Below are 22,893 nucleotides of genomic sequence, written 5' to 3'. Positions count from 1 at the left end.
CTCCGTGGAATGTGTTACACTACAAGGCATCTCCCCGGTGCATCTGAGTGCTGGAGGGCATGGTCCCTGGGTCCCCAGGGTCCAGCACGGTAACTGACAAACTGTGTGAGTTGAATAAACACTTGCTGACTGACCGACTGGGTATTCCTGAGGTCAGCTCCATCCCCAGCCTTCGGAGAGGTCTAAGCTTAGCTCTGGCACACCCACTGGTGGTGTTGCATTATGCGCGGTACCCTGTCTGCACCCGCTTTGTTCAAAAGCTAACATCCAAAGAGGTGATCCACCTCTTGGGACTGGAGATCCTCATGGCATGCAATTTGTATACTTCTGATTTCAACTTATTTTCCTTAACTTCTTATCCTCATTACTTTATTTACATTTTTTTTAAATCTTGCTTTTTTTAACTTAAATTCTTTCTGGAACAAGGCAGAATAAGTAAATATGTATACAGTCCCAGAGATATGAAAACACTATCCCATTTTTCTCTAGAGAAGGTGAATCCTCAGTGATTCTTGGTCACCCATCCCTGGCTGAATCCAAAGTACCAGAAAGCTGGGGCCTGGGTGGCTCAGTCGGTTAAGCGTCTGACTTCAGCTGGGGTCATGATCTTGGGGGTCATGATCTTGGGGGTCGTGGGATTGAGCCTGGAGTCCAGGTCTGCACTCAGCGGGGAGTCTGTTTCTCCCTCTCTCTCTGCCCCTCCCCCCCCCGCTCATGCTCTGTCTCTGTCTCTCTCAAAAAAATAAATAAAATCTTAAAAAAAAAAAAAAAAAAAGTACCAGAAAGCAGAGCTTACCAAAAAATATTTTCTTTCTGGTTCTTCAGCTCCACGTCACCCAGTTCAGTCAGTCGAATAAAAAGCTTGCACAGATGTGCCCATATTTTCCTCACAGGATTCAGGAACAAGACCCAAAGAAGTGAGTCCAGATGTGTGCCTTGCTTTATTCAGTCAATGTGCTATTGAAAAGCTATTGAAAAACGAATTGTGTAAACAGAATCAAAATTTAAATCTACTTGAGATGCTTGCTATTCAAAAGAATATGGCAAATCAATGAAGTAATTTGGGGGGTGAAGGAAGCAATCGTTCCAAAATATCTCCTTTATGATCCCAGATTTATAAGCTGAGGGTATTTAAAGGTGTGCTATTAGAAAAGTCTTCTCCGATTCTCTTGCATAGAAATACATCATCCCCTCAATTTGTTTCCTCACCTCTAAACATAACTCAAGTTCAAAACCAGACAGAGGAATCAAATTAAGTTTAAATACTGAAACACTGTTATCACCAAATTCACACCAGAAATTATTAGCACCTCGGATGTGAGAATGTTCTCAAAGCCTTGTTAATTCCCAGCCGGCCCTCCCCTTTGACAAACACTCGCTGACAGCTCAGTAACACACTTCCCAGGGTATCAAAGAGGATTCAATGCCATTAAGGTAGAGGCCTTGCCCTCAAAGACTTACTGCTTATTTATTGAGCAACCTCGTTCTGGTCCTTTTCCTGTTTTTTCATTATTACAAGAATATCTAACTATTATTGACACGAGGCATGTTTTTCTTCTTCGATCTAGGTTTTTATTTCATTTGTTCCCCTTTATATTTGCTTTTGCTTTATAAATTCTCAGGCAGGAGATGATTTTCGCTGATTTGCTTTATGAGATTCCTAACAAATAACTACAAAGAAAAGGGAACGTAGAAGAAACACATGCAGAGATGGAAAAAACCCTGAAGAAGACTTATTTATTTTTTTAAGTACTCTCTACACCCAACATGTAGCTCGAACGCACAATCCCAAGATCAAGAGTTTCACGCCCTTCAGACTGAGCCAGCCTGGTGCCCCCTGCAGAAGATTTAAGGCTCATTACCATAGAAATATCTAAACTTAACATTAAATATTACTGATTAGAATTACTAGATGAAAACTCTTTCTGAATTAATTACAGATCTGAATTTTTAAAGCAGTTCAGTTTAATTTACCTCAGGTAAAAAGATAGTAAGTCAAACTGGGCTCATCAAAGGTGGCTCAGTGGACATCCTAGGAGATTTAATTTTAATGAATTAATAGACTTGCGATTCACTTCTCAACAATTCGAATATAAACAAGATATTTCAGAAAGCTGTTCTTTCATGGAGGTTAAGGATCGGTCTTCCAGTATTTCTTACATTACTATTTTTTTCTTAGAATCATTTCTTACAAACACTGAAAATGTAATTTTAGCCAATATATGTCCAAAATTATTGTAACTTGTAAATACGTATGCTCAGACTGAAACTACCTTAGAAATGAATTAGCAATGAACCCTGACTTAGAGCAGCAAAAAGAAGACAGTGCTGTTTAAGCCGTTCAGTAAAACTTGAGCTGAGTTCTACATTTACAGGCAAATATTTTCTGGAACCTCTGATAGATCAATGTTTTAAAGTCCTTGTCCATTATATACTTTTCCTTATTTATGACCTGTCACACTGTGTGTACTTAACCTGCTCACAGGTATTTATGTTAATTCATTAGCTCCCATGGGGTAGGCAGGGCAGACTTTCCCATCTTAAAGCACTGACGCTTAGCTTGCTGGGTTAGAGACAAATCAATCTGTTAGGATAATTACATGTTGCTTTATGTGCCGCTGTCCTCGTGCTGGGAAAATGTTAAAATATTTAAGGTTTATTTTCTGGTGTGATAGTGGTTTTATAATTAAAGCCTGGTGTGGAAGGAAAGAATGGCAGAATTTAGTACTTTATTTCAGTAGGAATAATCCTTCTTTGAATTAGTAAATTTTGAGAGAGAGAGAGTCGATAAAGGTAAAAGTTATGGTGGATCAGAGCGACTAGAGTCCTTCTGAGATCACTACAGCGGCCCTTTTAAGACAGCATGGTTCAGTTAAGACAGAACTAGAACAATAAGGGAGATTGTACACGTCACAAAGATCATGATTACTGTCAGTAAAAAAATAAACCAAACCCTATCATCAAGGCTAAAATATGCTACACTCCAATATAATGACTGTTTACCTATCTCCATATTTGTCTATGGACCACACAGCAGGGGGGAGTAAAGTTTTGTTTTTAATTAGCACCCTATTTTGAGCTGGAACTATCTGACTGGCAAGTAAGTCAAGCATTCCTTCACCCTATTCCTCTACCACACAGACTCCTCTACCATTCTTCTCCTCCCTTATCTCCTGGACTAAATGAGAAAAAATCTAGCGTGGGGAGCTGGGGAGGGAAAGGTGTGGGTTGGGGAGAACATCTGGGTTTTATCACCTGGTGTGTGTCAGGATTTGCAAAGTTTCTTCAAATTCTAAATCTTAACATTGCTCTGCAGACTTGTGCTTCCTGGTACAAATAACACTCACTAATGCCCTCCACGGCTCATAGCCTCGGGGCTCTCCAAGGAAAGGGGAGCTCAATAGCACCACTAAGAACAAATTGCTCCTGAATCTAACAAGTGACATTACTTTTATTAGATACGTACTTTTATAACTAACTTGATCTTCAACCTACTCTATTATCTTGTTTGAATGCAAAGCATATGCGTAACAGCAGCCTGGAAGACAAATGGAAGATTTAGATGCATTTTGCTGGATGTGCTCTTGCCCAGGAGAGGTCTGGCTCAGTCAGCATCATGTGGCAAGAAATATACAAATAGTCATAAAGGCCACATGCTCGGGGGGCCCCAACTGAGAACAGGAGCAAATGGTCCTCAGCAAGATCCTACTAGGAGGGCATGAGAAACTGTGCAGAGGGTCTATGAGAATGAATCTGTGGTTTGCAACCAGCCGGTCAAGTCTTAACAGTGAATCCAATGCAGGTGACTGTTTAGAAAACCAACTACGGACAGTTAAATCTCTCTTGGTTATTTAAGTGATTTTCATCTGGAGGTGTGGTTCGCAGAAGGAGCCTCCTGGAAACAAGGATCAGAAAGAAGTGTTCAATGTGAAAAAATCAGTTCCAGATGATTCTGTTTATATGTTTTGTGTTTAAATCCAGACTATTAAGTCTAGACACTGGAAATTAAACTACAGGTCAGCAAAAAAGAACACCCAAGCAGTAAAAAGCTGTTGCATCACTTCGCCTTTATTAAAGGGGTACGATCTGCTTCCTTCAAATCTATGTTTTAGAATTCTTTCCTTCATAACAAAACCTCTTCTGCTGATACAAGCAATTGAAAAAGAAAAATCGAAAGTAATAATAAAACAAACTGAAATGTGTAAGCTTACTATGTCTGGGCTGATAAATGCAAGACTCAGGAGGAGGATATGACTGGGAAGGTCTCTGAAAGGCTGTGGAAGAACAGGAGCAGAAGAGACAGAACCCGGAGTGTCAGCAACGTGCCACCCGAGGACCCTTTGGCCAGCCGAATCCCAAGTCACCGCTTCCTCATCTCAGCCAACAGTGTGGTAATGTACATAAGCATACTATCAATAGTAGTGAACCACAGGCTGATAAAAACCACAGTAATTACCACTCTTTACCAGCACCCAATCATAGAGTCTCCTTCATACTGAAGCAGTGTAAAGAGCTCTGGAAGGGAGCCAGTTCTTCAGGCATAACAGCTATCACCCATAGTCATCCATCAAAATGACCACACGTACCTCCAGCTGGGAAGAAGCCAATGTCTTATGTGAAGGTTGCTCTCACTGCCCGTGCCTAAAAAGTGAATGTAAAGGTGATCTCCTACTAAAAATGAAACCACCAAAACCAACATGGGAAGAGGAGTCAGTGACTAGGCTATGTTTGAACAGGAAATGAGGTAGCTCCCATCGGAAAATAAAACAATAGCAGTCAGCTTCATAGGGCACCATTTGGATTGTTATCTCTGTTTCTTAGAGACTGCAACTCAGGGAAAGTGACAATTTACAGGTGACCCTTGAACAACATGGGTTTGAACTGTGCATGTCCACTTAATGCGGATTTCTCCCCCATAGAGTATCAGTACCGTAAATGTGTTTTCCTCATGACTTTCTTAATAACATGTTCTTTTTTCTAGCTTACTCTATTGTAAGAATGCAGTATATAATACACATAACATACAAAATATGTATTAATCGACTATTTATGTTCCGTAGTAATTGTTTACGTTATGTTAAACAGTAAGGATTCCAATCATAGTAATTATGCTTCTAAATTGATAAAAACCTTTAAAAGTAGGTCTATCTATGTTAATCTGCTAACCTACAGTGATGCCCTGTATTTGTTTTTGCAAATAAACCACGCAAAGCATTTAGGGACAAAAATGTTGCCAGAAATGAAACATAAGACCAGTTCATAAATGCATATATTATGTTTCATAATTATCTTAATGTTAATTAGCCAAACAAATAAATACAATCCAACTCAAGAAACAAAACCAACAGAAAAGAGAAAGATGACATTTTTAAACCCAAAAGATAGGACCTCAAGCTTTTTACCATGAGGCTTTCAAACTCAACTCTATGCAACCACAAAAGTATGCAGGAACTGCTTTGTTGCTTCTTCTGAACAAGGATCCAATACTCCCCACAGGCTCATTCCTGAATCAGAGGAAGCAGTATTCTCTCCCTGCTCCAGACACCTACAAGCGCTGAGTTCCACTTGGAGTTAGCAACGGGCAGGAACTGGTCTAATTCTCCCCCCAGATGCTTAAGTAGGCATTGGCTTATGGCAGTGCCTCAGAGAGCATCATCCCCACACATCTTCACTAGAAGTAGCCTCGGTTCTGAGGAGAAGTGAATCACAACAATCCCCTCTTCCCTCTCCTTCAATGAAGCATGCCCATGCATGTGGTGGCCACTTGTTTGGCCTGAATCTTTGCTCAGAGGAAGGACTCATGCTTTTAGGGAAGCTCACCCTTCCCTTCCATATCCATTTTTAAGGCTGAGAGGCAGTGGGGACGCAGAGAGTCACAAAAACAACCAAAGAGGCACAGAAAACCAGCAAGGTGGGACCTAGCAGTTCCTAAATCTACAGCAACAGCATCACCCTCTCAGGCCCTCTTCCTTCCTTTCCCTTCCATCCTGAAGGCTGGACTGATAACATCCACCTGACCTCTTAGGACAAGAGGAGAAAAGATGCCACAAGAGAGTTCAATTCTCAAAGGAGGAGAAAGAGAAAGCAGCATTTAATATTGATACTTTCTTGGTGTTTAGCCAAAAATACATGTGGGCATTTCTGGAGCAATCTGTTAAGAGACTTTATAAATGTATCTATTTCAAAATAGTGAGCTTTAAGTTACTAGTTCTCTGACATATCCTTTATTCATTCCCATTTTATCTTTCGAAAATGATATCCAAAATGACAAAAACCTTCAGCCTATTAGAACATCAAGAGACTGGGCGCCTGGGTGGCTCAGTTGGTTAAGCGACTGCCTTTGGCTCAGGTCATGATCCTGGAGTCCCGGGATCGAGTCCCGCATCGGGCTCCCTGCGCGGCGGGGAGTCTGCTTCTCCCTCTGACCCTCCTCCCTCTCATGCTCTCTGTCTCTCACTCTCTCTCTCAAATAAATAAATAAAATCTTTAAAAAAAAAAAAAAGAACATCAAGAGACAAAGTCCCCGTATTGCTTTCTCTACTACCCAGGGATCAGCTCCAGGGGGAGAACTCCTCACCAAGAGGTAAACTCCTTAGCCAGGGATCTGTCAGAACGCTAGTCAGAAAGTAACAGAACCAAGTGAACTGGTGTGATAAAATGGGAAGGTACTGATCATGTTTAAATTTACAAAGACGGGGTACTAATTAGTGACAAATCTGACTGTGGAATTATTTTAATGGCATGTACCTTTTATTACTTTCAAATGCAGAGAGTAAGCCGAACCAGCTACGACTTTGTTAGATAATGAAGCATAGCGAAAAATTTATGTGTAATTGGCACATTTTAAACTAGTATTTAAAAGCTATTTGTATCTCAGTTAGAAAAAATATTCTTTTAAGTCATTAAGTGACAACCATCAATTTTAATTCTGTTCTTGGTCTAATTATCACAAATTTCAAGTAAGTAGGCTCCAAAACAATGAAGCTTCACTGGTTCAATTAAAAATACTAGTTGAAGGGTTTCCTAAGAGGATTACCATAGGATAAATTAACTCGATCTACAGAAACACTGGAGTATAGAATATCAAATGTAGTATATCTGTACACAGTAAACATGGAAAGATATCTAAGGCATAGTGGTAAGTAAAAATACGGATGTTACAGATACATACACAACACAATGCTACTTATCAAAACAGCACAAAACAAATTTTTTTTTTTTTTTAAAGATTTTATTTATTTATTTGACAGAGAGAGACATAGTGAGAGAGGGAACACAAGCAGGGGGAGTAGAAGAGGGAGAAGCAGGTTTCCTGCAGAGCAGGGAGCCTGATGCAGGGCTCAATCCCAGGACCATGGGATCATGACCTGAGCCGAAGGCAGACGCTTAACCGACTGAGCCACCCAGGTGTCCCAACTGAATTTAATTTTTTTTTTTTTAAAGATTTTATTTATTTATTTGACAGAGAGATACAGCGAGAGAGGGAACTGAAGCAGGGGGAGTGGGAGAGGGAGAAGCAGGCTCCCCGCAGAGCAGGGAGCCCGATGTGGGGCTCAATCCCAGGACCCTGGGATCATGACCTGAGCCGAAGGCAGACGCTTAACGACTGAGCCACCCAGGCGCCCCAACAATTTTCAATTTTTCTCATGGAGTGTATGTGTGCATAATCTTATTTGTTTATTTATTCTTTTTTAACTTGGGCTCTACACCCAATGTGGGGCTTGAACTCACAACCCTAAGATCAAGAGTCGCATGCTATACTGACTGAGACAGCCAGGCACCTCTATGTGCAATCTTTAAGGTCACATGCCAGAATGTTACCAATGGTTACTTCTAGGAAGGCAGGAGGAGAGGAAATAGGAATTGGGAACAATGATCAAGTGGGATTTTAGCTTTGTATGGATTTTTTTTTAAATAAAGTGATTGTGTTTATATATTTTTGCAATTAAAAATTACTGTAAAATTTCAGGTTATGGATTGACCTCATAATGAATCACAAATAGTAATTGCTGAGTATTAAAGAAGCCTAGTATCTACAGGTGCTAGGAAAACACTATGGGAGAGGCTATAAAAGCTCCTAAGCATTTGATTCCAATTGTGTTCAATCTTATGAGATCCATGTCTCAGGCACAATTTCTCAAGAAGAAATCAAATGTCATGATTGGCAAATTGACCATGGCCTAAGTCATTAATACCAAAGGGATATCTAGAAAGAATCACACTAAATTAAGAAACAGTCTGCAGCTCTAAAAAACTTAACTTTGATACTTCTGACAGTCAAGCTAATTATGAGTAAAATACTTCTGCAAATAAAAACAGGAGAAAATCTTGCCTTTCTTTTTTATTGTCTTGCTTAAAATGCTATAAACATATACTAGAAGCAATAGTTATTAAAAGGTACAATAAGGCAGGTTAAGTATCCTACTCTTGATTTTGGCACTCAGCTGGAGTCTGCTTCTCTCCTTCTCCCCCTCCCCACTGTTCATGCTCACAGTCTCTCAAAAATCAATCAATCTTTTTTTTTTAAGTTACAATAAGGCTTCTGGCAATGGTGAAGCAGCTCCTATCCTATATGATCACATATAACAACTATAAACTCTACATAAAATATAAAAATCAACTACCTGAAGGCACTGGAGAGTAATGAAAAGTGGAGAGAAGCTGGAAGGGAATCAACACTTGAAATAAATGAAAACCACTAGGTGAGTTTCTTGTTTCTAAGGTTTTTTGGCTGAACAAAGGTCTGTGCCACCTGGGACAACTAAAACTCAAAGAAACAGAAGAAAGTGAGAAGAAATATCCCAGTGAGAACCACAGAAGGGAAACCCTAAATTTACTGCATAAACAGTACCTGGATCTCTGGCTGATCCCAGAAATCCACAAGCATCAAGCAGATGCCCAGCAGTCAAGCCAAGGCTCAAGGAACTGAATGACTGCCCTTCACATTGGTAACAAAGTTTGGAGCAAGAGATTAGCCAAGATAATAGCTTCCTAAAACAAACAAACCAAATTCAATAGTCTTCAGAGGAATGCAACAGGATCCAGAATCCTATAACATCTTAAAAAGGTTCAGGATAAAATCCAAAATTACTGGACAATGAAAAAGTGACCTATTCTCAAGGGAAAAAAAATGTAGTCAATGGAGACCAACCCAAGGTGATCCAGATGTAATAACTAAATAAGAATGTTTTTAATCAGGTTTCATAACTATACATAGGAAAAGAAGGATGATATGCTTATAATAAATAAACAAGTAAGAAATACCACCAGAGACTTGTTTAAAAAAAAAAAAAGGCAAAAAGAATTAACTGGAAATTCTAAAACTAAAAACTACAATATCTGTAATAAAAAATTCACTGGATGGCTTAACAGCAGATTAAAAATATTAAGAAAAATCCATCTAAAAAGTCATTTAATCTAAAGAACAGAGAGAAAAGGACTGAATAAACCTTTAAAAAGCCTGAGACTCATGAGAAAATATCAAAATGTCAAACATATTTGTAACTGGAGTCCCAAAGAAAGAACAGAAAGAGAGGAAGGAAATAGGGCAGAAAAATTACTTGAAAATACAATTACCAAAACTTTCCTGAATTTGGCAAAAGATATAAAAATATATATTCAAGATGTTCAGCAAACCTCAAGCAGTATAAATACAAAAAAAAAAAAAATTTACGTATCATACTCAATCTGGTGCAAAACAAAGATGAGAAAATCTTGAAAGCAGCCAGGGGACAATCTCATATTGTACATATACATGGCAACATTGAGAAAAATTATTCTTTCTCCTCAGACACTATGGAGGCTAGAAGACAGTGGAACCAAGTCTTTAAAGTGCTATGATAGGTAGAATAAAGAATCGCCCCCCCCAAAGATGTCCAAGTCCTAATTCCCAGACCCAGTGACTATGTTTAATAAAGTGGCAAAAGGCAATTACGATTTCAGATATTAGTGAGGGTACTAATCAACTGACCCTGAGATGACAGACTGCCCTGGATTATCCAGCAGGCCCCCATATTATCACAAGGGTCCTCATAGGTAAAGAGGAAGGCAGAAAAGAGAGAGCAAGAGAAATGGCAGCGACAAAGACCCAGATTCATGTTGCTAGCTTTGACAACCGGGCCATGAGTCAGAAAAGCAGACAGCCTCTAGAAGCTGGAGAAGCAAGGAAGCAGATTTTCTTCTAGAGCCTCTGGAAGGAACATAACCCTGCCAGCCCCCTGATTTTAGCCTGCTGACCTCAATTTTAGACTTCTGACATCCAGAAATTTAAGATAAAAAATGTGTACTGCTTTATGTCACTAAGTTTATGGTAATTTGGTACAGCAACAACAGATAACGAAAACATATTCTGAGAGGGAAAAAAACCAAAAACCTGTCAACCTCTAATTCAATATCTAGGAAAAATACTCTTAAACGATGAAGGCAAAATACATTTTCATATAAAAGAAAAGAGAATTCACTGCCAGAGACCTGCACACTGCATGAGCTAAAGGATGTTCTTCAGGCTGAGGAAAAAAAATGATACCAGATGGAAACTTGGAACTTCATGAAAGAAGAGCTACTACTTGGAAATAGGAACCGTGTAGGTAAACATCAAAGACATTTTTCCCCTCTGCATTTCTTCAAAATACATATGACTATTTAAACCAAACAGTAAAACACTGTATTTTAAGTTTCTAAAGTATGCAAATGTAGTACATACAATGTTATACAGATGGAAGAAGCATTCTACATTTCATGTGAAATGGTAAAATTTTATTCTAAGTAAACTGTGAAAATTTAGCTATGTATACTATAATCCCTAAAGAAACAACTAAAAAAAGTACAAGGAGGTACAGCCTGAAAACCAAAAGTTAAGATCTTTAAAAAAAAAAAAAAAAAACCACATGGAGCGCCTGGGTGGCTCAGTCGTTAAGCATCTGCCTTCGGCTCAGGTCATGGTCCCAGGGTCCTGGGATCGAGCCCCTCATCAGGCTCCCTGCTCGGCAGGAAGCCTGCTTCTCCCTCTCCCACTCCCCCTGCTTGTGCTCCCTCTCTCGCTGTGTGTCTCTCTGTCAAATAAATAAATAAATAATCTTTAAAAAAATAAAATAAAATTTAAAAGTTAAAAAAAAAGGCACAACAAAACAAAAAAAACCCTTTCAACTGACCCAAGAAAGGCAAGAAAGGAGGAACAGCGAAAACCAGACAGAATAAACAAATAGTAAAATGGCAGCCCTAAAAGTTACACTAGCCACAGTAAAATAAAGCAGCATTTCTCAAAATAAGTTAGGGAAATGTCTGTCTCTACAAAATTTATTTGTTGAAGCTCTAATTGCTAATGTGACGGTGTTTGGAAGTAGAGGTTGGGCGGGGGGGAGTGATTAGGTTGTAAGGGTGGAACCACTGTGCATAGGATTAGTGCTTTTCCAAGAAGAAACATGAGAGAGATGGTCTCTTTCTCCACCACATGAGGACATTGCAAGAAGGCTGCCATCTGCAATGCAGACAGAGGGCTCTCACCAGACGTCGACCCTTCCAGCACTTAGGTTTTGGATTTCCTAGGCTCCAGAACCGTGAAATCATTATCTATCTGTTGTTTAAGGCCCCCCAGTCTAGTATAATTGCTACAGTAGCCCAAACTGACTACGACAGAAGTGTTATTTGAAAAAAAGTGCTCTGCCGTCGCAGAAATTTAACAAACACTGGGATAAACAAAGTTAAATAAGTTATTTTATTTTATTATTATTAATTTTTTTTAATAAGATTTTTATAGCAGAACTTTTCCTCCTTTACTACACAAATGTACCCTGGGACTCTCTGGGGCTTAACATACAGCATTTCCCAACCTTTATCTTGATACCATCGCCCAGGTTTTCCACGGAAAATACTTCCAGAAATGCTACTGGGAAGTCTCAGCAATCATGTCATCTGTTCCTTGCCAATATGTTCATTTGCACAAGAAGCGGATTTCAACATGTCCAAAAACACCTAAGTCCATTAAAATGTTTTAGTTCTTTTTTATTCAATTAAATAAGAATGAAATCATAAAGAGAAGACTCGAAAAGGCAAAGTAACAAATCCATCTCTTGTTCTGCTGTCTGCTCCATTCACAGTTCTCACTGAGGAGAAAAAGAAAAAAACACCAGAGCTGGGACTTCATTTCCTACATATTCAGCCGAGCAATGATTCTTCACTGTCACCTATCCGCTGACCCACACTGAAACACGTTGCCAACAGAAACACCCAAGGCAGAGAAATGCTAAGTTAGCTTTCACTCCCTTCCTAATATATCCCATTTTGTTCAGAGCAATCAAATTTGATTAAATGTACCTCCTCTGGGCTCTAAAAAAAAAGTTCAAAGTCTTAGACTTTACTATATGGTTGATTAACCAACATACAAACTAGTCATTTAAGAACATTAATGGTGTTGGCTGAAATATTAAAAAAAAAAAAGTCAAAGGTATGTCGGACACTTGCCCTTTCTGGCTCATTTATTTCAACTGTTTACACTAGCTTCCTATAATTTTTGCCATGGTCAAGTTAGGTAAATTATTCAATTGTCTCCCTTCAGTTAAGGTAAAAACCAGAAAAAATGCTTTGTTTTATAAGTCTGCATTTATTGAATATATTCTAACACAGTATTTATTAAGAGGCTATTATTTGGTAGATATAGACGGATGTAAGGATGAATAAGACAGCTCGTATCCTCTCCAACTGAAGTACAGCACGTAAGCTATAAACAAAAGTAGGTCTAAAACAAGGCTGTCCTACGGAAGCAGGAAGGCAGAAACATTTTTTTTTCAGTTGAAGAATCCGGAAGAGCTGGTCCTGCAAGGATGTATCAGAGATGAGAGGTGGTGGAGAATCAGAAGGAGAAAACCAGAGACCAGGGAAGTAGTGGGCACTGGAGGGAAAGGTGGGAACCCGGTGCAGCGATAGCACGCAGGTGCCACAGGTGAAAACTGCGACACAGAAGGCTGCGCGGTTGGGGCTCTGATGCCAAGCTAGAGAGCTCGGACCCTATCTGACAGGCAGCAGGATTCACTGGAGATTTTTTCAAACTGTGGATTAACATGCTTCATCATTTATCAACAATATTCTTTTTTTTTTTTTAAGCTTTTATTCATTTCAGAGAGAGAGGGCAGCAGCAGGGGGAGGAGGGCAGGGGAGGAGAGAGAAGCAGACTCCCCGCTGAGCAGGGAGCCCCACGTGGGGCTCGATCCCAGGACCCTGAGATCATGACCTGAGCCGAAGGCAGATGCTTCCCCAACAATATTCTTTGAGTGTTTGTTATGCGCCAGCAACTATGCTCGCAAGTAGGAGTACAAAGTTGAATTCCACCATGTCCCCCCTCAAGAAGACCGCAGTTGAGCAAGGCAGCTAAATGGACAGAGAAATAACTTCCAAAGCAGCAGCATGGAGAACAGACCACACTGAGGTTCTGTTGGGCAAATCTGCTAGCCTGGGCCTGCCTTACCAAATTTCAGCCCTCCCATCTACATGTGATAATGTTCACAGAAGAATAAATAATTTAAAATCATAAGAAGAGACAAAGGAGAGATTGGAGGAATCCATTTTTGCTATAATGAGAATACCCATAATCTAATAAAAGGTCACAAAATCGTGCAAAATGACACCACTAGCCTGAGGGAAGAAAGTTGTTTTTTTTTTTTTTTTTTTTTTTTTTGGTAGAAAAATGAATGCAGAACCTCTTTCACAAATGCTCTAGTGGTCCTTTCCTGTCTGGTGATATCATTTTAAAAAAGAAAATAATGGTTTGTCAAATGAAAACAAAAACTAGTATCTTCCCTTCTTTAAAGTTTCAAGGGATGCCTGGGTGGCTCAGTTGGTTAGGTGTCTGACTCTTGATTTTGGCTCAGGTCGTGATTTCAGGATCCTGAGATGGGCCCCATGTGGGGCTCTGAGCTGGGCATGGAGTGTGCTTTGGATCTTCCCTCTCCCTCTGCCCCTCCCCCCCAAAATAAAAAAAATAAAATAAAGTTTCAAAACCAGTTCAAATAATCAATTATTGCCAATGTTCAATAAAAGTACATCTTGGCAGCTTTTTTAAAAGTGTCTTTCATAAAAGAAGCAGGAGATTCACAGACACACTTAAAAAAAAAAACCAACTATGAGATAATGTAAGCTTTCTCACTATAAAACATCTAGACAAATTTTATCTGAGCCATTCAAACTTTTCTGTCCCCAAAACACTCCTTATTGGACTATTATCATCTCAATGTCACTCTCAGACTAAAGAAATAAGGGAATGAAGTGAGTTAATGATTCAAATGCCACACACAATCCAGGTGCCCTCCATCCCCACGGTCCCTAAGATGGTCAGAGCTCACTTACAACAACATCAGCAACTAAGCAAACTCCATCTTAGCTAGCTCTGCTCTGTGACTCTCCCGTGAATAATACTCACTTCACTTCAGTCTTCGGAGTACATGAAGTCCATCCATTTCTGAAAGTCACATTCAAGTCACACTGAATTAGTCTTTCATTCGCGATTTACTACATGTATATACTCTACATCTAATCTAGGTTAGCTTCTAGAGTTACAAAAAACTCCTAAGACACAAAGAAATAGGAAAATACCAGAGGAGGCAGAGAAGTACAAGGCGATTTCAATACTATGGGATAAGGACCCTAATTACAGGGAGAGAGAATCGGGACACTATGGGAACATAAAGGTGTGGCATCTTTCCCAGGAAAAGCTTCACAGAAAAGGTTCAGCGCTGAAGCGGGGGAGTCAGGCTTGCAGCATAAGTTACAGGAATGACCTGAAGGACAGAAATCATTAAGGGGTTGGAGAACTTCAGTGAGGCAGGAGCATGGAACGTAAAGTGAAGACACTTAGTCAAAAAGAATGGAGTGGTAAGAGGGGACAGATTATGAAGGGTTTTATATTTATGCCAACTTAAGGAGTTTTTGGCTTTTATTAGAAGCCAATGGGGAGTCATCAAAGGGTCTAAGAAAGGGTAGTTTTTCAATCCATTTGGTGTAGAAGGATCCTTGGATCAAAGAAGGCAGGCGAGACTAGAAGCACGGAAACCAGTCAGGAGGCTGACTCAGTGACCAGCATGACGGTGGCCTGAACTCAGGTGTTCACAGTGGGGCGGAGAGAAGTGTGAGACTCAAAGAGAGTGAGTGGGTAGAACGGACACATGTATTAACTGACCAGAAGTGGAGATAAGGCAAAAAGAACCAAGGATGACTCTCAGGTGTCCTTCTATAATTTATGTACCAAGCACCTCGTGTGTTCTACGAGTCTCTACAGAGACTCACCAGGGAAAAAAAGAACACCTTGTGCTCCCGAAGGTTCTATTCTAGCAAAAGACAGACTGGAAACGAAGCCCCCCCACCCCCGAAACCATCCTGATCATTCTGGCCAATAATGGTTTCTGTCTTCTCCGGGGTGTGAGAATACACCCTACACTGTGAACCTGGGTGAAAACCGAGGAGGGTCACATCATATATACAGTGACAGATCAATGCGCTCAGCTGGTAATTCTACAGCATTTACATTAAAGAGATGATGGGCTGATCAGGTCTGAAAAGGGCCATCCGTGTGAAAGAATGTCCCAATGATTTTAAAGATTTTTCTGGCTTCTGGCAAAGAAGTAAAATATTGCTTATATTTTTTGGACAGTTTAAAGAATTTTCAAGAGAATTTTGACCCCATTTTTCTTTTTACATTATGCAATAAATTTAAAACCTAATTTACTGCCCATCCCCACTTCCCAAGTAGATGCCAGTATATTGTTATTTTTCTCTAATTGTGTCACATGGGTAAGTAAGCAAAAACTACCTCTGTAAGTTTCTAAGTAGTTTAGACGCATGGAAGACAGAGCTGTACCTTGCCTGTGTTCATGGTGACCGCGGTCTCTGGCGGAGTCCCAGGCGCATAGGAAATGCTCAGTAAACATGAGCTGAGTGGAAACTGATGAGGCTCAGTGTATCACTTTATTGCAAATTCTGGTCTCCAGGGCAAAAAGAAAAAAGAAAAGAAAGAAAACACACAACAGAAAAAACCCTAGATACTAGCAATAGAGCAAGCAAATGAAATCTGTCTCATAAGAGAATACCCATTTCACACAAAATCATAAATGCTGATTTTAATTTTAAATGACCTTTGTCAGTCATAGAATGTGATCTCTAATGATTCCCTTTAGAGCAGTAAACAGCAGAATGATTACAAAAGAATGGGAGAGGTAGAGGAGCGGAGGGAAGAGCAAGTAAGGAACAATTTGTAGGGGGCAAAAGGCCTTAATTTCAGACCCTTTCAGGTGATTTGGAACATTGGTGCAGCACATGCCAGCTCAACTTGACCCTTAAATGGATCTGTTACTTTATCAACTCAACTGAGCCTTACCTTGGAGGAAAAGTCCTTACAGAAAGCTGGGGATCCCAGAGGGGAAAAGCACTATTCCTAACATAAGAGAAAGATTATCAAGGAGTCTTTTCTTCTCACCACACAAAAGGGGGAGAGCCTCAAGGAACCTTGAACTTTACTCCACATCCAAGTTCAGTGTACTGTTTTGTTACCTACACACATTTTATTTATCTTGTTTGTTGTCTATCTCCCCTACCAGAATGTGAACTCTATTAAGGGCAGGTTTTTTTCCTGTGTTTTTCACTGCTATCTCCCCAATATCTAGAATAATGCCAGACGAACAATAGGTGGTCAGTAGCAGCTTCTGAAGGGATGAAAGATCACCACTTAGAGGATAAAGCAGCCAATTTGTGAACTGCGTGTATATTTTCAAAGGGATAATTAGTGTGTGTCGCTCAGAAACAAAACCACTCTGAGAGAAGTACATCCCCAATGCAAATAAGTTACCAATTTGTTTGATTGCTACAAATTATAAAACAATGGGATCCACTAGAAAAAAAAATGAGGCATTTAACTCCTATGACCTTAGCTTTGAAGAAGGAGAAACACCATCTAAGTAGAGTCAGTTGGTTTCCACTAGAGAAGACTAGGTTACTCTTAAAAGCGGAGGTCAAAATCTAAACCCTAAGATCTTAAGGACATCTCTGCATTGAAGCAGGCATTTCTCCCGACTCAGTGGGTATCTGCATATAAGCTACCAAAGACTGTACCTCTTATAAGCTGTAAGTGCAGTTAAATATAGGACTGTTTCCTTCTTTTCCTAGCTTCTATCTTTTAATTACTAGTGTGCCAGCTCAGAATTGAATACATCTTTCCACTGTTAGAGAACATTTACAATAGACATACTTCTCTAAGGTTGGCCTAAAGGCCAAACTGATCTCCTGGATTTTAAAGAGCTCCCTTCACACAGAATGAAAGCTCCAAACCAATACACAGCTGGTCTCGCTTACATGTCAGGAAAGTCACAACTATCAGCCCCTTCCTTTACTGGGTCCTGACTCCGACTCCTTGATTCTAACAAATAAGACACAAAACACAGACAAACGTCACAATTTGGTATCTGCTTAAGCACCACATAAATCAGAATAAACCAGAGTCAAACAAAACAATAACCTTTCTTAGGAAAAATTATGAAAAAAATTGGAAATAAGTCAAAAGGATAACTTCATGTCTTTTCAATGTCAGGCTAGATCACTAACAGGCCCACTCAAGGATTATTTAATAGTTTAGGATAATGTGCCTTTGTTTGGCTTACTGTTTATTATCTATCAGGATGTAATCTGTTAAATTATTGCTAATTTACAGATTTTTATCCATAGAGATGCAACTGATTTTTCTGTGGGAGAAAGATAAACTCAAAGATTACAGTTATACTGTCTATAAAATTAATCAGTTTACTAATCTCACCTTATTCCAGCATTCTACAAGTGGCCGTGTGTATGCATGTGCATGTGAGTGTGCGTGTGTGTGTGTGTAATCTCTGGAATTCTGGGGAACAAGGCTTACTTCTGTTGATTTCCTCACACATTAGTCAAATGAATTTATGATGGGTTCAAATTTGTATCTGTAAAAGAATATTTCTATATATTTTTGAAAAATATAGTTTGATACCTAAAGTTTTGATATATCTTCTTCCTAGACTCTTACAGAATGAGGAAAGGTAAATTGTTCTTGCTCTACCAGCAGCAACAAAAGAATGTAAATTGATTGCATTATTTATTCTTCAGCAGGCTGATTATTGATCTTATAGCGCTGTTGAATTATTTACTTAAAAAAATCTAGTAAAAAAATTACAAGTTATCAGTGATTATCTGTATTCTTTAGAGCATACTGTTTTATCCCTACAGATGTACATTAATATTTTGTGATTAGAATACCCAGAAGAATACATAAACGAGAGTAAAATAGTTGCTAAATGCTGCAAATATCTGTGTTTTCTCTTAGTGCACGTTTAAACCTGGACATACTAAAGAATACTGCACTTCCTCTTTATTTTTATTTTTTTAATGTTTGTGTGTGTATTAAGATTTTATTTATTTATTTGAGAAAGAGAGGGAGAGAGAACGAGTCAGGGGTAGAGGCAGAGGGATAGGGAGAAGGAGACTTCCTGCTGAGCAGGGAGCCCGATGCTGGGCAGATCACAGGACCCCCGAGGTCATGACCTGAGCCCAAGGCAGACGCTTACCTGACTGAGACAGCCAGGAGCCCCTGCTTTTTCAATCTTTTTTTTAAGATTTTATTTATTTATTTGACAGAGAGAGACACAGCGAGAGAGGGAACACAAGCAGGGAGAGTGGGAGAGGGAGAAGCAGGCTTCCCGCGGATCAGGGAGCCGGATGTGGGGCTCGATCCCAGAACCATGGGATCATGACCCAAGCCGAAGGCAGACGCTTAACGACTGAGCCACCCAGGCACCTGCATTTTTTCTTTAAAAACCACTGGATTTCATCCTCCAGCAAAGGCACTGTTCTACCATTTGTAGTAACTTTTAAGTACTTCAATACAAAAGTATTCCAGTGTGATTTACGCATTTTATTGAGTTTCCATTCACATCCTACTGGCATTAGTTAGCATCTCAAGTACCCCAATGAGGAATTATTCCAGGAGTGGTTAGTGATTATCTGGCATGCTCTAATCATGCCACATAGCCAGAAGTAGCTACAAAAAGGTTTAAAATATCTTTGTCTCTGCCCAACCTTAAAGGATTTGTTAATTTGCATTATAGAAGATAGAAATGATTTTTTTCTTGGCAAAACAATGGGTGTTTAAGATTTGTGTATGGAAAAAATACTATATAGGTATCTTTGCTTTGCATGAGCAGAGTACGAGAATCTAGCACGCCCACTGCTAGGAAAACCAAAGGCTCCAATTTGTCTGCTAGAGTCCCAGTTGACATAATTATCCCAGCATAATTATTAATAGCTCCCTCTTTTATTCTCCAAAGTATTCTGATTTGGACAATAACTTATATGGACAGCCTCCCACAACATACCCTACTGAAAGGCCTATAGTCTGATGGAAACTGTATGACCGACCGCAACCAGCCTAGAGCTGAATCCTGAAGGTGAAATATAAGTACATATGCTTCAAGTGATTGATTCCTTGTGAGGTACTTGTTGGAATACCTAAAAGGACAAAGAATAGGTTGTGACAGTTTTTGTGCCTGCTTGATAATATACGCTTGGATTTGTGTTTGATGCAGTCAGAGCCTTGCTTTCATTATAATGCGCTGCCCGGAACGTGGCTTGTAGGTGACAAGAACCTCAGTTTTCATCTGCCTCAAACGATGGGAGGTTACAGACATATTTCCAAACAATCAGTAATAAACACACTGGCTCAGGTCAGTTTGCAGAAGTCCACCTCAAGGACATTGTGAAGTTTGTCACCATGCACAAACCTCTGAAAGCCACGGAAACAAAGCTGAGTGACAAAATAGGACATGAGAGGACTGTACATCTACAAAACAGTGCAGTGAGGAAGGCAGGAAATGCTTCAGCCCCTGAGACAACAACATGACAAGGACAAACAAAGTGAACGAAATACAGTTGACCCTTGAGCAGGGGTTGAGGCGCTGGCCACCACGCAGTTGAAAATCCACATGTAACTTTTGATCCCCCAAAAACCTAACTACAAATTGCCTATTCCTGACTGGAAGTCTTACCAATAACATAAAAAAATCAATGAACACACATCGTGTATGTTCTATGTATTCTATACCGTGTTCTTACAATAAAGTAAGCTACAGAAATGAAAATGTTATAAAGAAAATATCAGGAAGAGAAAATACATTCACAGTACTGTAATGTATTTATTGAATAAAATCTGCATATAAGTGGACCCAGGCAGTTCACTCCCATGTTGTTCAAGGGTCAACTGTACCTCACCAACCTCAATTCTTGGAATGAAATCAACCTCTGAGTTGAAAATCGTGTGATGATCTGGATAATGGCAGACTTAATACAGCATTACTGATACACAGCGGAAATACCAAGAATGTTCATCAAAACCCTTCCAAGGAAATGTGGTTTTATTCCACCAAGTCCTGCGCAGGTTTCTCCTTCCCGCATCTGGCTGGAGAACATGACCACAGCAGAGCCGCTTGCTCACTGCTCTTTATCTCCTTCCTCACTGTTGCTACCTACAAAAACGACGCCGATTGTATGGAGGTGCTTTAAAGGCAAAGGTAATTAAGTCCTTTTATGTCTATTCTGGCCTCCTCATTCTCTCATGATTATGTCAGGTCTTCTTGACTGGCCTTAAATCCAAATTCCCCATTTACCCTCCAGTCCCCAGCAGATGAATGCTCTTCCCAGATCTCAGAAGAAATACAACTTTTGTCCGGAATTGACGTCAAATTCTTGCCACCAAATCTACAAATCTGTGTGCCTGTTTCCTGGTCCACCATATCGCTCGTTATAAGAGAATAAACACCTCTTGCTACTTTTTATTACTTGTTCAGTATCTTTCTTCCAACACGAGATTATAGGCTCTAATCTCAGAGATATTGCAGGTCCGATTCCAAACCATCTCAATAAAGTGCATATTTCAACAAAGCGAGTCAAATGAGTTTCTGGGTATCCCATTTGCATATACAAGTTATGTTTACACTATACTGTGGTCTAGTAAATGTGCAATAGCATTATATCTAAACAACCACGTGCATACCTTAATTAAAAAAACTCTATTGTTAAAAAACGCTAACCATCATCTGAGCTTTCAGGGAATCATAATCACTGATCACAGATCACCATCACAAAAGGAATAATGAAAAAGTCTGAAATATTGAATTACCAAATTGTGATACAGAGACAAAAAGTGAGCAGATGCTGTTAGAAAAAATGGCTTCAGTGGACTTGGTCAATGCAGGGTTGCCACAAACCTTCAATCTGTAAAAAACAGTGTCTGTGAAGCACAATAAAAAGAGGTAAGCCTGTGTAAGCTCCATGAAGTCTGGAACACTGTCTTGATTAGTCATCACCATATCCCTGGGTTCTAGCACGTTTGGCATGTACTAGTCAGCCAGTAAATTGTTAAATGAGTAAATAAAAGAAAGATTTCCTGGTTTCTCCTCTTGACTTCAATAGCTGCATTTCTTCTTTTGAAAGCCATGACAAGAAAAAAATCTCACAAGCCGAGGCTCTGCTAAAAGCTGCAGGAGGAAAAAGTTTGGGCAATTGTTTTCCTTGGCACCCACGGTACTTTGCTCAAAATAAGCAATGTGTTCTACACTTTTACCTACCGACACATCAAGTCTACCTGCAAATCGGACATGAGTGCACCTGCTTGTGCATCTTGAGTTTAATTTTTATTATAAAAAACTCTCAATCTGGCAAAGTAGGGTTTCAACACTGCCATGATTAAAGGTTAAATAAATAGTAATGATAAGGTCCATTCTGGATCCAACATGAAGATTTAAACTGAAGCCCATCCCTCAGCACCCACCCCCTGTTAATCAAAACAGTCTCCAATTCTAACTGACTGGACTTACAGCAAATGTTTAAATTTAAATTTATTTTTTTTTAAGATTTTATTTATTTTTATTTGAGAGAGAGAGAAAGAGTGAGCGCACGCAAGCAGGGGGAAGAGCAGTGGGAGAGGGAGAGGCAGAATCCCAAGCAGACTCCGCGCTGAGCACAGAGCCCAATGCGGAGCTTGATCCCACAACCCGGAGATCAGGACCGGAGTCCAGCACTCAACCAACTGAGACAACCAGGTGCCCCTAAATTTAAATTTAAATAAAGTATCATTTCTTATCCGTTTTATACACCGATCTTCTAACTAAGCTCTCATCAGAAAAGAGAAGTTACAACAACCACTGTCTGAGAAGAATAAATGGCATGCTTTTGCTCCTTATGGTTTCCTCTGATCCATGAGTTGATTTAATTTCTGCCACATCCAGTGCAGACTCTCTCCATCTAAAGGAGGAGCCATGCCCATTTTCAGCAGGAAACACACATCTGACAAAGCCCAAAACTGCCACAGAAATGCAACCCATGTAACAAACACAAAGACACACATGCAAACATGTTCCTATGGAGTTCTCAATTTCTTGTTCCTTTTGGCTTAAAAGTTGAGAGGAATGAGAAAAGTTCCACAAAGTAGTTCATTTAAAATTTTATTTTACTCAAGATGTAAGTCAGAGGATATTGATAACTGCCCACTTTTGTTTTCAATATGACAATCCCAAAATGTTTTCAAAATTTACCTTTCTATTGACCATAACACACTTCTACTACATTGCATACCATTTTAATAATTTCAGAAAAGCTTACAATTTCTTTAGGAGGAGGTCACATACATATCTACTTTATGAATATACATATGCATGTGCATACATACTTCTGTACACATATGCTATATCCAGAAGGGTTTTAACCACATTGTTAGTTTCAGAGGCTTTGGACCCTTTGACTATTCTGTGGGTAATTACTAACCTTATTTGAAATTTCAATGCATACAGATTACATTTCCCTAGTACATTCTTTCTTCTGTAACTAAAACATTAGGCATCA

At 39.5% G+C, this 22,893-nt stretch overlaps 1 protein-coding gene across 3 annotated transcripts in view; it reads right to left on the bottom strand.

The window, feature by feature from the left end:
* The window catches only part of SMYD3 (SET and MYND domain containing 3), a 647,362-nt gene that overhangs the window by 252,656 nt on the left and 371,813 nt on the right, over positions 1-22,893 (bottom strand). Inside the window, exon 1 of one of the 3 annotated variants that reach the window (XM_081824471.1) lies at positions 4,587-5,069. The exons of the other annotated variants lie outside the window; for them this stretch is intronic. The gene's annotated coding sequence lies outside the window, so the exon portion shown is untranslated. Of the gene's footprint in view, positions 1-4,586; positions 5,070-22,893 lie in introns of those variants that run through there. 3 annotated transcript variants of the gene reach the window in all.

This window comes from Leptonychotes weddellii, chromosome 6 (assembly GCF_054177405.1).
Source record: "Leptonychotes weddellii isolate Sample4059 chromosome 6, ASM5417740v2, whole genome shotgun sequence".
In the NCBI taxonomy this organism is placed as follows: Eukaryota; Metazoa; Chordata; class Mammalia; order Carnivora; family Phocidae; genus Leptonychotes; species Leptonychotes weddellii.
Note: the sequence above shows the minus strand (reverse complement) of the source record. Positions and strands in the feature narration are given on the sequence as shown.